Source organism: Haplochromis burtoni, unplaced genomic scaffold (genome assembly GCF_018398535.1).
Source record: "Haplochromis burtoni strain Fernald_Lab_line unplaced genomic scaffold, NCSU_Asbu1 Contig_88, whole genome shotgun sequence".
Classification (NCBI taxonomy): Eukaryota; Metazoa; Chordata; class Actinopteri; order Cichliformes; family Cichlidae; genus Haplochromis; species Haplochromis burtoni.
This window is the reverse complement of record NW_024582449.1, coordinates 182,488-199,032: the sequence shown is the minus strand read 5'-3', so window position 1 is coordinate 199,032 and position 16,545 is coordinate 182,488. Positions and strand designations below refer to the sequence as shown.

The 16,545-nt window shown below is 38.8% G+C and overlaps 1 protein-coding gene across 6 annotated transcripts in view; it reads left to right on the top strand.

The window, feature by feature from the left end:
• Window positions 1–7,271: 7,271 nt before the first annotated feature.
• The window catches only part of gdpd5b (glycerophosphodiester phosphodiesterase domain containing 5b), a 40,538-nt gene continuing 31,264 nt past the window's right edge, over window positions 7,272–16,545 (top strand). For 4 of the 6 annotated variants that reach the window (XR_006054587.1, XR_006054588.1, XM_042222533.1 and 1 more), the window contains exon 1: window positions 7,273–7,668. The gene's annotated coding sequence lies outside the window, so the exon portion shown is untranslated. Of the gene's footprint in view, window positions 7,669–16,545 lie in introns of all 6 variants that reach the window. The other 2 variants (XM_042222532.1, XR_006054589.1) reach the window with 2 other exon arrangements.

Sequence of the window (16,545 nt, the reverse complement as noted above, 5' to 3'; positions counted from 1 at the left end):
AAGGATTGATTTTAAATGTGACGTATTTTCCAAAAAACACGGTAATAACAACGGCCCGCTAGCATGCTCTACCAGAAAATGTGCTTTGTTGTGCATCTGACGGACGAAAGCTAAACCAGTTTCACACCACTGAAGTTGCATCATTTTAACAAACCAATTCTGGTTCATCTGTTTCATTCAACGATCCGCTTTCGCCCTTCTTATTCTCCGTCACCGCCATGCTTTTTCCGCCATGTGTGTATGAAAACAAAGGCAGTGCGCATGCGTGTCTTACCCATATTCTATCGCCATATTTAATTTTCTAATCGTTGCCCAACATTATACCAGTATTACTGTGAATGGTATGATATGGCCCAGCCCTATTTGCATGCTTTGGTCGCATATGAGGTAAATTCTATTAAAAAGTTGAGTTTCATGATGTGACTGTGTAGCCACTATTGTTTTAAGGCTTTACAGTCATAATTGGTGACGATCCCAACCTAAGTTCCAAACATTAACCCTAAATAAATTTGTAAATTCCTTTTCAACCAAGCAAACAGAAATAATTTTTTTGTAGGGAAACAGAATACATATCCTATAGGGTTAAATTTAGGGCTAAGGTCATCACCAGTCATGGCTTTCTCTTCAGAGGGCCTATATAGCATGAATATGCCCCCTGGTGGGACAAATGGAATGCTCCCTTAAGACATGACCATTTTGTTTTGTGTGTTATTGTTTTTTACTGTAATAAAAGTAGGAGATTATTTTCAGGTTTGAATTCTTTCTGGAATAATTACTTTAAATTATTTAAAAATCTTTTTCTTAAAATAAAAGCAATGTACTGAATTGTAATAAAGTTATTGCACTTTGGCACTACGGACATTAAAAGAAGATTTGCACAGAGCCATATCCCTTCCCCCCAAGACATGAAGCAGGCATGAAGAAGATCTGGGCCCCAGACATCTAGAGGCCCCCCAGAGCGCAAGAGCACAAGGAGAACTGAGGGCCCTCCACACCCCAGAAGGGACCCGGCCAAGCCACGGGGGTGAGGCCCTGCCAAGCAGCCACTGAGAGTGAGCAATACATACCTGGGCATCCATCCCCAGACACAGAGAACCACCAATACAATGACAGGTGGGGGCTTCAGCCACTGGCACGGAGTGTGGTGGGGAGAGCTAGGCCTCCATACCTGGGTGTGGGGGCTGAGATGTACTGAGAGAGGTGCAGTCTAAGACCCAACCTGACGCACAGACACAGACAAACAGGCACACACAGACACAGAGATCCATTCCCACTCTCATGCACACATCCTGGAGCCAGCCACTGTCCCTGGTAGGCACCCCTCTTCCCCGAAATCCAGCAAGGCGAGGGAGCCGGGGCCGATCCAGAATGGGGCCCACAGAAGCAGCACCGCCAAGCCCTACAGAGCTTGGGGTGGCCCAGCTGACCCCATTGCAGAGGAAAAAAAACCCACCCCAACATTCAGTGAACTCCCACACTACATAAGACAACAGACACCCAGGATGAGTTCATCTTCCATCTCTGTTAGCCTCCGCGCACGCACCCACAACCAACAACCCCTGGCGACAAACCAACCAGGACCCAAGGCTCAGCCAGCCCAGCCACTGGCAATCATTTCAAATTTGAAACAAATGCTAATCAGACCCACAGATAAAATGTGTGATGTGAATCAACAACCACTAGATGGCGCAAAAACACAACTTACTACATGACGCCATCACGCCACTAGTTGTTGTTATATTTAACTTTTGCCTCTTTTATGCATTTTAATTCATGGGCCAGTTTTTGGAAGTGCTACTGATCTTAACAAAACAATAAAACCATCAGGGGTTTTATTGTTAGATCATTTTAAAATGATGTAACTGTTAAATCAAAGCCCCATCATCTCATATACCGGTATTATATCTGTAAGAAAATGGGTATATTCTTACCCAGAACTGCCAAAGGTAACATAGTTTTTTTTGGCATATCTGTGCAGAGAAGTGGGGGAACTGCAGGGTGATGCTCAGAGCAGAGCAGCCATACCGCAACCATATCTCAAACTTGTATCTCATGAAAGGTATCAAGTTGTTTTGAGCCAGAATGAACATTTAGCCTATGTACAATACAATAAGGCAGGGTCATAAAGATACTTGCAAAACAGGTTATTTTTAACTTCATAACTCATCTTTATTAAAGCCTATTTATCAATATAACCAAAAATGTTGGAGATTGCAAAAGCACTGGCACTCACGTTTCGGAACAACACCAGGCTGTGGACACACTTTTACTGTCATATTTTTACTGTAATTTAATTATTAAAATGTCTTCCTAATTTATTTATTTATTTCGTTAGTTATTTGTTGCCAATGTGAAGCCATTAAAAAAATCTGAGCTCTGTTTTTAATCCGTTCTTTATTTACATAATTACTGCATATTATCCCAAATTAATTTTGAGCTTCCCCACACTACTCTTCTTCTCTGATAATTAACTTATTTAGATGTGATAGTGATTGTGGTGCATGTTGCAGACTTTGTTTATTAGTGAATTTTTTAGTTTTAATTTGTAATGAAATCATCTGAATCATTTATAAAACTAATTTAAAAAGCCTAAAACTTACTCTTAAGTAATTATTTTCTCTGCTTTTCTCTGTGTCAAGCTGACCTGGCTGAATGAAGGACTCCATTGTATCATATTCTGTTCTCATATAATCTTTCAGTGCCTGATATACACAACCATGTTTTGCACATAATGTTCTGACCGTATTCTGTGACCATGGCAGACAGATAACTTGTCTCTATTTGTATTATTATTATACTTAACCCCACCCCTTTTTTATTGTTATCTTTAAAACTGGTTTGATGTGTCATACATTAATTGTCGTTCAATCTATTCTTTTATTTTGTTTAGGGTTAGTAACTTGCATGCATTATTTACATGCTTTAAACTGTACCTGCTTACATTTAATATTTAGTCTTGCATTATTTATTTTGTTTTATGAATCCAACCTGTATGCTTCTCTGCATTTTAAGCAGCAAAATGTGCTTCGACCTGGAATCAAATACACTATATACAAAATATTTTCCTTACTTTCTTTCATTTTTGATTAATTACATATCAGGTATAACCATGCGTACACATGCTATATATAGTTCAGTTCAATTCAGTTTAGTTTTATTGAACTCACTTTTATTTATATAGCACCAAATCACAACAACAGTCACCTCAAGGCCCTTTGTGTACAGTGTTGTGGGAAACTATTTGCCTGCTTCTTGATTTCTTTATTTTCTGCATATTGGTCACACTTACATGTTTCAGATCATCAGACCCATTTTCATTCTAAACAAAGATAACCTGAATGAATATAAAATGCGTGTTTTAAATGAGAAAAAAAAAAGCTATTCTAACCTGGTCCTGTGTGGGAAAAATAATTGCCCCCCAAAACCAAATAAATAGTTTGAGCACGCTTGGCAATGAGTCTTTCACATCACTGTAGAGGAATTTTGACCTGTTCTTCTTTGCAGAATTGTTTTAATTCAATCGCACTGGACAGTTTTTGAACATGAACAGTCTGTTTAAGGTCAAGCCACAGCATCTCAACCTGATTTGAGTCTGGACTTTGATTAGGCCAAAAGCTTAATTTTGTCTTTTCTTTTTTTAAGCCATTCTGAGCTGGAATTGCTGCTGTGGTTTGGATCATTCTCCTGCTGCAAAACCCAAGTGGGCTTAAACTTTAAACTGATGGCCCGACATTCTCCTTTTGGGCTTTCTGACAGGGAGTAGAGTTCATTGTTCCTTTAATTACATCAGGTCATCCATGACTTGAAGCAGCAAAGCAGCCTCAGACCGTTACAATACCACCACCATATTTAACTGTTTATATGATGTTCTTTTTTATGAAATGCTGTGTTCGTTTTATGCAGCTGTAACAGGACTCGAAGCTTCCAAAACGTTCAGCCTTTGTCTCGTCAGTCCACAGAATATTTTCCCAGAAGTCTTGGTAACCATCAAGATGTTTTTTGGAAAATGTGAGATGAGCTTTGAACTTTCCCATGGATGCCAATTTTATTCAGTCTCTTTCTCATTGCTGAATAATGAAGTCGGACGTTAACTAAGGCAAGTGAAGCCTGCAGTTCCTTAAATTATATTCTGAGTTCTTTTGTGAACCCCTGGATGACTAATCAATGCACTCTTGGGGAAATTTTTGTAGACCAGCCATTCATGAGAAGGTTTAGTTTTCCACATTATAATTACATGTATAATTAATTAATAATTATAATAGCTCTCACCTGGTTCACAACACCTTAGAAATGGCGTTGTAGCTCGATTGATTGATGTCACTGAGTTTGTTTTTCAGCTGTTCTTGACTTTCTTTAGACTATTTCATGAAGTGTTCCTTTTGGAGCTTTTTAAGCCTGCTATAATTTGTCAAACAAGTTGGCAGCAAACAGGTAAGAGCTTTTTCTATTTACTCAGGTTTAAATTTGTTTGATCTGAAACATATAATTATGCAAAGCTGTGAGTTTGATAGTCAAGGAGTAGCACTTTCTGTCCTAATATTTTTTACATATCAAAACCAAAGGGAAACTGAAAAATCCTCCCAAAAGCATAAACCTTCAAGAGCTGACTGCTGGCTGCCAACGTCAGGAGAAAATTACACCTCTTGGACTGTGGTTGAATATATGATGAAATCGCTTAAATCCGTCCAATAACTTCATCAGCTCCTCTACAAGATATTGTACTGAGTTGCTGCCATGCTAGCCCCTCTCTGAGTTGATGTGAGAACTATGAAAACATCATACCCAGCTGTGAAATTCCAGCAAACCTACAAAGTCAGAAGAAAGCCGCAGTGTTGGCTTTTTAGTCACTCAGTCTTGACTGTCTGTGCATTTCACCAATTCATCCATATTCAAATCTTTCCTGCTCTTTTCAAATTTTGTCTCATTCTAGTGAGCATCAGTCACAAGCTCTGCCATATTACATAATAATACCTGCAGGGGAGACCCCCACCAGCCATCCTGCCCTTCCTGTCTGTGCATGCTGGCTGGCATTTTAAAATGGGTGGAGTTCAAAAGCATGCACAGCAGCTGGAGCTGCTGACTAATGCCAACCTGTGGTGAGAGGACCAGGGAAGCCCGGGCCAGCCACATCAAATGGGGATTTGTCATAGGATCTCTTGCATCCTCACGCACAGAGGCACATAGAGAGATAATGTCAAGGTGTGTGTGCCTCTGGTGACTCCATGTATGTGAGTATCCGAGGTGGCTGACAACATGTATCTGAATTACTTGTGCCAGGAAACTAATGTGCTGTTTGACAACCAACACCTACCCTTACCCCATGAGTTCTCCCACCTGACCTTTTCTTTGTCATGTGACACTACATCTGCTCCCACTGGTCATCTCTCTGTGAAAGCAGACTGCATTATTTTTACTGTTTTATGTAAGATAGCTTCAGCTCTTCATCTCCATTAGCTGAGAATCACTGACACTGACTGTTTCCTTGGTGATAAACCTGATTTGGTTTAACCACAACTCCCACATCTCTTGACATAAGGAACACCCAAAGTTCAGGCAAAGCAATTAAATGCAACTCATCTTGAAAACGTTTGAAAATTTCAAATGCTCTATCTGCAGATGAGTCATTTCTCCCACTCGTGAACTTCCATTTTCTAAGACAACCAGATCATCACCGTGAGAATAAGTTTTACTTTTATCACAAGAAGCTTTATGTGCAGAGAAATTCTGCATGGTTTCTCCACATGTGGTCAATTTTTGCACATGAGTACTAAACATTTCACAGTGCGTCCAGCGGTCGATCATGAGGGACTGCTGCCATTACACGCTGTCTCTGATTATAACTGCAGATGGTGTTTGTTTGACAGAAATCAATAAATCGCTTTCGTTTGATGAGTCATAGACATGTGTCTGCATATCAAGTCTGAACTGAAAAAAAGGCTGAGTGCACAGACAAATGAGTGGTGGATTATTGTGATTTTTTTAAATGAATGTAATCAGATATAATGCTTTCAAGTGGTGCAAGAAGGTACACTGATCCAGAGCCCAAGCAATTTATTCTTGGGCCGATATTTGCTGTTTGTCGATCTGTCAAGATTACTATTTATTATGGCTGATAAATAAAATATTAAAAGTAAAGATGACATGGGAGATATTCAATCATGTTATAAGTGTTAATGCTGAATAAGTTGCCCACTAGAGGGCACTCTGCAAATGTCTTTAGAGCCACAAACACAACAAGCAGCTGATCTGAGCTGTTAGGAAGAGTATAAACTAATACATTAAAAAAACCAACAAAACTCCCCCAAACAAACTACAGATAATAAACGTGAGAGAAATGTGTTCATGTTTCATACGGCTGAAAGAAAAAAGTATCAGCTGATATATCGGAATACACACACATGTACACACACACACACACGTAGAAAAATATTTAGTATACACATCCAGAAATGCATATACTATTATATATTGTACATATATTTATTAGTTTCAGATGTAGCCATTATTGTATTTTGCACAACTCTGTTGCTTGTGAAGCTCGCACACAAGAATTTCACTCACATGTGCTGTACCAATGTACCTGCACATGTGATGTGACAATAAAAGTGATTTGATTTGATTTGAATATCGAATTTTAAATGACAAAATATTGGCATCGGTATTGGTTTTAAAAGTCCTATAAAACAAAGCTTTAGCTATTCACTTGGTAAAGAGAATCACAGAAAATATGGACATCAAGAAATTATGTTTAAAATGGAATTTGGCTAAATGGAAAGACATTGTACCTTAATCAGTGACAGCAAAAACAAAACATTTAAAATCTATGCTAAGGCAGTTATGATGTCACGTATAAAGCAGATAAAAAATAATTTCAAGCTCAGATGGCTTTTGTTGCACTTGTCAAACAAAGGTCAGCTTTTGATCAAGATTTCTTAATGTCAGTTTGGTGAATTAGTTATGCAGTTAAGATAACAGATTAAGCCAGTGCTCTTTGGTTTATAAACTACTGTATTTGAGTACTGATGCATTCGTGTCGCCTCGAATTTTCGGTTGACATCTCAGCTGATGGTAATGAGGGTACCGTTTGACGTCAGAGGTGTTAGTGCTGAAAGAAATTTATTTCGGCGGCATGATGTGTCCAAATTTAGCAGAAAACTGGTCACTTTTTTTCTTTTTGGTTAATTCAAACAAACTGGAGGGTTTGGGGGCTGTCTTTTTGATGTGTCATGAACGCGCAGGCCGGGAGTAAAGTCAGCCCGGTGACGCCTCCTCACTGTAACAGAGGGCTGGAGATAAAAGGACCGACACTCACTCCTCCCACTAGCCAGTACATTGAATTACTTTGTCGGTGTAAGTATCCGTATTCACGCAGGGGAGGCTGAGTTAACAGAGAAGAGAGGGGGAAAGAAAAACCCGGACGGAGCGGTTCAAAGATAAAGGAGACAGGAGTTATTTTAGCTAGGACATACACCGGTCACAGCGTCCGCACTCAGCCGGCATTTTTCTCCTTTGTTTTCTTGGTGAAACTTCGGCTCCTCATCCGTTACCGCTGGCGGGTGTCCCCGTTTGACTGTTGAGTCGGGGGCTTTTTTTTCTTTTTCAAAGGAAAAGAAACTTTTTACACGGAACCTTCGAGCCAGCTGATAACAAATAAAGGCACCCAGAAAGGTGAGTGTATCTATCTTTAACCTGTTTTAGTTTATTTGCAGTTACACACCTCATTAAAATATGTTCCAGAGACTCTTGACCACTAGCCATCAGTCCCGTAACGTGTCGGCGGTTAAATATGAGGCAAGTCAAGTGTCCTTTTTCACATGCAGAGGTTAGAAGTACATGCAGTCCATTAGCTATGACCATGTGCATTTACGCATCACTTACGGCATATTGGTGGATACGCCCATGGTGATGTTTTCCCATTGGAGGGGCTCGAATCATACATCAGCTGCACTCTCTTCATTATCAGTTGACAGTAAGGTTCATAATGCAAGTGGAACTAAGGAAGCTGAACACGGGGTCCTCCATCCATATGCCCAATGTGCATTTGCTGATGTGTTGTGGACTGCTCTTAGGTTACCACTTGCATAATTCATGGCACTATTATTTTTTTTCTGTTTGGAGAGGATGATTGCTGTTTGGATTTCCCTGGTGTACTACAAGAATACAAGATTACCCTCTAGATTTGTTTTATGAAACACTTTATCGGAGGAAGTTTATTCATCTTCAGACTTTGTCCATTGGACAGCATCCATTTGGTCAACTGTTAATAACCTTCGTGGCAGCTTTAACACTTCCCCATCTGCTACTAATTACACTTTAGTAAAAAACAAAACAAACTAACACTTTCTGTTCAGAAAGTGTTAACAGATGGTATTTATTTATGTCTCACAGGCTACCTATTACTTTTGAAGGACTTGGAGCTTGCTTAGACGGAGTTTCAGTAAAATCAATGACTGAGACTGAGTAAAGACTTTCAAAGTGACTATGCAAGCTTTTTGGTCTCTTATGGATTAACTGTCTTTGGAGTGGAGTATGCTGATCCTGTATTTTTGAACCTCTATGGGATGGCACAGTGTAGGGGAGCTCCTTTTTTTGATGGCAGCCAGAACATTATTTTTATTTATTTCTCTATTACCTTGAGGCAAAGTTATTGCTCCTCTTTCAACTGAGCAAAAGGATTTTAAAGCTATGTGTAAAAAATTTGACATAAATACAATAACCTGTACTGTTGTTTCTTTTGAAATTTTTAAGTATAAAAGGGCAGAGCTGGGTTTTTTTTTGTTTTTTGTTTTTTTATGTTTAAAGTTTATCAAATGCCTCTCAGCTGACTGTCTCAGGTTTGTCTGGGCGGGGAAAGATATACTTCTTAATAGGGACGTGAAATTTCACATAATTCCCAGGTTGTTTTTCTTCTTCTTTACTTACAAAAAATAAATTTATAAGTAAAAAAAAAAAAAAAAAATCAGAGAATGCTTGAAGTCCTTAAATCAAACGTGTGTCTTTCAGTACCTAAGTGCATCAGGGCCCAGTCAATGTGACTGTTAAATCAGCCCCTCCACAGTAGATGCACATATTCGCTGCATTTAGTTACAGTTGGACAGATTATAAAAGTTTCACTATGAGCTGTGTGCAAAAAGGGAGTGATTCACTTTGATTCACACTGGAAGCCATTTGATATGACGTGTTGACCCGAGATCAAAGGAAGCCATATTTGCCGACTTCTAGCGAAATGACCACTGGTCAAGGGAAGTGGGTGGGACTCAAGAAAGCTCTTTCTTTAACTTCCAGGTGAACAATTAAATTGACTACTAATGAGAACCCAGGATACTGCTGGTAGACATATGACTTGGTAGTAGTTGTATCAGTTGATCACCTAGGCAACCAGAACCTTAAATGTCTGCAAGACACCAGCAATCAGCTTCATAGCTGTCTGCAATGAGCGACTGGTTTTGATGTGGAAACAGCTTGATGGTTGGCCACTGGTTGGGGTGGGGGGAAAATCAGTACAGCCGCCTATTGTGACATTGTATCAATCCAGATATTGATGTTTTATTAAATATATTTAAATTCTTTAGGAATACTATGAATATCTCATGCAATACCACCTTGGGATGATCTTAACCATTGCAACTTGTTTTGACTAAATGGTTGCCCAGAGATCAATAGTGTTCCTCACAGATAGTCCTGTTGAGAAGGCAATTGCACAGGTTGCCTGATGAGAGGCAATTGCCAACCAGATCCCATTTAGTTGTGGATTTCTAGCAGTCTGAATCTGTCTTATGGCAACATTTATGGCAGGTTTGAGTGTTATATGGAGGAAAATCTAATTTTGCAGCACAAAAAATAAAACCAAAACCAAAATATTTTTCTGAAGCTGTAAAAGATTTTTTTAATTTTTTTTCCCCCTCTGCCTCCTTCATCAATGTCAGTGGTCACCATGTTGCTGTCAGTTGCTTGTCATTGTTCTGTCTTGTGAACCAGAGTCTAGTTTTATTTATGTAGTATACATTTTCCTTATGAACTGAATTTTAACTGCAAATATTTATTCAATTGTTTGATGCTTCAGGTGACTGATTAACAATGGATGCCAGTTCTGAAAAGTTGTTGGCAGGGTGACATGTTGGGAAATGTTGCTTGTACTTCCTGAACTTGCACTCTGTGATATGTGAAAAATGTGCACAGATCATCAACTGTGCAACAGTTTGTCTTATATAGTTGTTAGGCTTGTACCTAAATTATTTGAATGTCCGATCTCTAACAGCAGATCTAAAGGCCTGTAGAAACAACATTTTTGCTGGTCGTGGACTGATATTTTATTTCCAGTTTCTCAGACAAAGGACATAATATTCTTTATAACATTCCAATAAGGGGAAAACATTTTATCCATCTTTAATGTGCTTTGGAAATGAGACGATGAACTAAATAATTCATTTTAATATATCCAAATGATGATTTTTCCTTTCTCATTTTTCCAACATAAATTACATATTTATATATGACAGCAAATATTCTTACCATTTCCTGGTTTTTATACACAGGGTCTAATTTTAATCCAGTGCCTTACTTTTACAATGAAAGATAAAATGGTCCACTTTACAACTGAAGGTAATCGGGTCTAAGAACAGTGAAGTGTTCATTGCAGTGATTCACTTGTGTACCCTTTTCTTGTGTACACACACACACACACACACACACACACACACACACACACACACACACACACACACACACACACACACAGTTAGTTAGAAATATTTAGAGCTTTTAAAAGAAGCTTTATGTGTTGGAGCTCTGCTCTGTGTAAAGTTGCAGTGAAAAGCTAAACACTTTGTCTGTTTGAGTGTAGTGTTGGTTATATTTCCCTGTCAGAAAATATGCCAAATATCATCAATAGCTGATATGTAGGATGTATTATCTGAAAGCTCCATATATGAGAGAAGAAAGGAAAATGTCATTGGTGCTGTAAAGCTAGAAGGAAACCACATATCAAAGTGTATGCTCTGAACTCATAGTACCCATAGGGAAAAATGTTGTCATTCATTTGTTTACTCACTGAAGCTATAGCAAATGTTTAATGCAAATGTAATAGATAACTAAGTTGGATTAGGATTTAGATTTAGGGGAAAATTGAAACACTGTTTGTACAAAGCTGTATGTGATGATACATCCAGAAGACTATAATTTCCATAGCACTTCATATTGCAACCAATTTTTCCTCAAATTTCTGGGTGTTTTTCCCCAATTGTTGAACAGACTTGCTGTCTGTAATGGAGCAGATGTTGGCAAACCCAAGGGTGGAATTTGTGCTGAAGAGTTTTGAATCTGTGCTGGGTTGGAAGTTTGAGGTTTTTGCCTGTTGTAGCTTGCTATGGAACTGTAGTTGACTGGTAATAAAAATGTATTTTTTTAAAAAAAGTTTGAAATGCACAAGCATCACAAGAATCTGTAGTTGTTTCCCTTATATTTAGACATGAACATGGTTTGTACCAGCTCTGGATGGTGACATAGTCAGATTACCTATTTAGCAGATTTGCATTTGCAGAAAAGTCAAATCAAGCATTGATATTTGGAATGCAAGTAGCAACATCCTGTTGTTACATGGACATGTCATGAAGCCACTTCATTAACTATAGCTTTTGATGAATTCTGGTTAAATAAGAGGCTGCTAAAGGGCCTGCCAGAAAATTCAGAAAACGTCTGCTTTCCTACGTGTCATCTTATTTCCGGAGAAAATTTCTGTGACTTCTCACCATCGTTAAGCTTTGAACATACACAAGTATGGAAGGATCTGTGTAGGTCTCAATAACGGCTTTCTGTGAATTCTCCAACTTCTTGATGGGACTAACTGTGTTTGCATCCTCCAATTCCCAACAGACGAGAACTACTCATCAAGTGAATTTTATCCTGGCCTTAACTCCCAGAGGAAGACTGGGGGCTTTGGTGCACCGTCTTTCCTAGTTTACAACTTGAACTCTGTTCAAAGCCCAAAACGGCACGTTATTTTATCAGAGCTAAATGTTCCCCTTGAAAAAGGCAATTGTAGTTTCTTGACGGAAGTCTGTTTTGTCATGTGCAAGCAAAAACAAAATGTACATTTCTTTTCATATCTTTAGTGCCTCAGGTTATCATCTAATCTAAAATTATCATCTAATCTTATTGGCTGAAAACTCAGTTCAGTAGTGTTTTCCATTTATTTCTTGTTGCAAAGTAGTTATGTCACCTATGTTTAATCATCCCAAATTAAAGCAGCTAAATGTTCACCACCATGGCGGCATTGGCTTGCTTGTTCCTGCCTCTCAGCTTCAGATGGCAGTCACAGTGGAGGACAGAGACGGGTGTGATGTCAACACACAGATGGTGGAGAAGGGCCCCGTGCAGACTTACAGATGGCACCTTGATACCACATTGTAGTCCAACTACTTTTTTTTTTTTTCTTTTCCTGCTTCCCTGTGGAAAAACAAAGTGACTGAAGAGGTCTGAGTGAACTAAGCTAATTGTGTGGTCTGTACCACCAAACAAGAGTATTATCTCGGCATGGCATGGACATCCTTGTTAGCTGTTTATGTTCCAGGTCACGGTATCAGTTCTGAAACCTTTAAAGTGGTGATACTGCAAGCTGAATAATATTATAAATTGTTAAGAAAAAAAGAAAGCATAAAAGAAATATTCCCAGGCTGAAAAGTGCTCGTCACAACTGGATGTCTGTTGCCTTTGGCTCCTTTCTCACAGTACATTTCGCAGATGCAGTAAATGGACTATTACCTTATCACTAGGCTTTAGAGGAGAGTTATTCAAGGATAACTTTATATATTTTCCTTTTTCATTACTAGGCTCACGGGTCATTTTAATGAATTAATGTTATCTTTGAAAGCTGAAACATTCTATTTAATGGAAGCTTCTACATGCTGGGCACAGAACCTTAAAGCCTGGCTTTCATTCAATATCGAAGCTTTGATTAAATCCAGATGAAAGTGAGACTGTAAAGCTGCTTATAAGTCACTCTGCTTCATATAAGATGGGATCCAGATGTCATACACTGCAAGCAAACTTTGACAAAAGAAACAACACGCTCTTGTTCTTTTCCTTTGCCTTTCCCAAAGCATCCTTTGTAGTTCTGCAATTTTGTTGCTGCTTTCTTTCCTTTTTTAAAACACACAAGCTGTGTTTTTGTAGAGATGTTTTACCTACTTGTTCTTTTCTTGTTCTCTTTTTGAGCCACCAAAATGCTGACACTTTTCTTCAAGTGTAAAGCCACTTTAGTCTAGCTTACATGTTCTCGTTCTCCCCAAGATGCAATATAGTCACTTTAGCTATTCTCTGACTCATTTAGCATACCATCATTATGTTAGCGTTACACTGAGTCATGCTTTGTTTTTTACTTATTGGTAGATGTTAGCATGCTAATATGTTAAACTGAGATGGGGAATGTGGTAGATGGTACGTCTACTTGATAGTTGTTAAAAGCATTTCAGCACTTTTCCATTTGCCACATGAAACCACGATATTTAACTTTGAAGTTTGGACTTCTTGTGAATTTTTGTGTGCGTATCCTGGACACAGTCATAAAACTCCATCCTCATAGCTCTTCAGAGCTTGACACTGTTCTGTGGTATTGACCTCCTATTCTGGATGCTCCTCCTCATCCTCGAGACATCTGAAATCACATGCTGTCCTAAGGTTGATGCGAAAGCACAGTGCATGTATACATTAAGCAGACAGGAGTCGGTGTGATCTTTATTTTAATGTGGTAATTATCCAAACCCACAAACAATCAGCTGCCTAACCAGTCGCAAGGCAGATGAGAGGACGGTACTGTCACATCACAACAGGAAGGAGTTCAAATCCTACAAGGTTGACTGAGATGTTTCTTTTCAAAGTGTGGATAAAAACGGGTGTTTAGGTGGCGTGCTTTCCATATATATTCTACTATTAGGTCACCTTTAGGCCATGTAGAACGCTTCATACTGCAGCTGAAGCCCACTCCTTATTCTTACCTACGTTTAAAAAAAAAAATAAATAAATAAAAAAAAAATGGAACGTTACTTGACCCGTTTACTGATGCATCACTTGACCCACTTAACACCTTGTTTTGCCCGCTCTGAATTGAGTGGGGAGATTTTTCTCTGTGCTTGTGCTCCCTTGTTTTGCTCAAATAATGTAATGACAATAATGTCGCTTCCTCTTTCCGCTTTCAGTGTTCTAATTAAGAGACACTGATGGACTGTGATTAAATCAATTATTTTTCATCTGATTATTACTGACCTATATTTTTGCAGATTGATGAGCTGTCAGTTTGAAGAGCACTGCATTGTCTGAATGTTTTTGCACCCCACCCCCACTGGCTCTACTAATTCTTCTATTTGCTGCTGAAATGATTGAAATACATCCCTTCTTTCAATACGTCCTCTATCTGACTTTCAGCCAAAGTAATACTCCGAATTAGCTCAGCTCTGGAGCTGGTCTTTTAAATCTCAGGCTTTATTGCAGAAAAATGCTGTGTTGTCTTCATCTGTTAAACTCAGTTGGACAACAGTGGAAAAATAATCATTGGCCATTCATTCCAATCGCGTCCAATCACGAAGGAATATGTCACTCACAGGAGCTCAGTGAATTCCAGCATGATGCCGTGATAGGAGGCCACCACAAGTCCAGTTGTGAAATTTTCCCTCTACTCAGTCGACTGTTGGTGGCATAACAAAATGGAAGGAACTGGGAACAACAGCAAGTCATAAGAAGAGTTGCAGATGTAATAGTTGCAAAGTGTAGGCCCACACCATATTAAACCCTATGGATTAAGAAAAGAGACTTAAGTTCATATGCGCGTGAAGGGCAATAAGTGTACCTAAGCGCCTGCAACTTCACATTGCATATCATTATTACTAATCACCAAATGTTACTGACAGTATCTCGCATTAATTTTTGCTTTCACCTTGACAACAAACTCTCAGACTGTCGTGCTGTTTAACATGTCCTGTTTAACTGCTATATGATTATAATGCATTTTCCAAAGTCCTCCTAATTCTATTCACCTAATTTAATAATTCTGTCTGTTTCAAAATTGGGGTACGTTATGGGGCAAATTATGACTTGTTCAAAATGTTGGTCATGAGCAGGAAAAACCTCAAAGAGCCTTTATTTGAGCTTTGTTTGTGCTGTTTTCCTCTTTTCTCAGGCCAGAATGTTCTGGCGTCAGCGACTCTCTACTCATGTGTTGAATATGCAGCTTTGCTTTTGTTTTTTGTTTCTTCATCTTGATATAAGCTTGAGAGCACTAGGGGAGCGTGAACACTGAAGCATGTTACTGAATATGCAACAGCCATAGGCCTTTGCTTATAGGTGAAACTGCATTAATTCTCATGAATACATGAAGGAATAGGCTTGAGGTCACCATGCTGACTTCAAATGACCTTTTGTGTCCCAGGCTCCCAGCTGAAATGAGATCTGCTTTCTTTTTTATTTTTATTTTTTATGATTTAGTATGTTTGCCCACAATTACTAAATGATACCAAGTAAATACATTCACCAGCTATTGGTGAACCTTCTGTCACACTACACACACGTTTTTATCTTAAGGAGTGCTAAGGATGAAAAGTACTTGTAAATCATTACTAAAGTGTAACTGTTGTTCTTAGCCAAGTGCTGTTATTGTCTTACTAATGCATGTTGTGCAGTCTCAATTAGTATCTCTATGCATTAATCACAATGTACCAGAATCTGTTGGTTGGAGTTATTTTCCCCTTGCGTCACCTGAACAGTTGGTTTACATAGTCATGGGCATAAACACAGAAATTAAACAGTCAGTCAACTGGCCTGTTCTAACATGTCTCCAGATTTTTGGTTTCCCAGGAAACTCACCAGCCTCTTTCTCACGGTAATAGGAATTTGACATGCGTGCGCGTCTTTTCAGATGTCACATAACCTGGCTGATCTTTACATTAGGCAATTTAAGACTTGCAGAGGTTTCAATGCAGTGTAATGCAGGGAACTATTTGGCTTTGTTATATTGTTTCTACTTTAATCATTATTTGTATTATTAATAAATATATAAATGTGAACAACATTGCACTGTTAACCTGTGAATCAGATGTGGTAAACACTGCAATCTTGTGATGCAGGTCTGTCATTAAAGTGCACAGGAAGTCATGGGGTTTTCTTAACAGTAAGCAGCAACAATGATTTGTTTATATTAAACACAAGAAAAGGAGGGTGTCAGAAATGTTGTTTGAAGTGCAATTGATCTTCCGTGGCCTAAATGCAAGACCTCTAGAATGAACTAGCTTTAACAGCTTTGATGTCAGTGCTCTCCCTTTGCTCCTTATAATAGGCTTTATCACCCATTAGCAAGGTCTCCATGGAGCTCAGTTACTAGGTATCTATTGCACATCTCAATAAGGATGTCAGAGTATTGGAACATGACATGCAGCTGCAGATTTTGCATTGTCAGAACTTCCTGGACCTCCTCTTGTTTCATTATGTATGTAACCCTTGGGTCATCTACTGAAAAGTTTGAGTGAGCATTTTCTCTGCATTCTCAGCAGGTCCATCCTC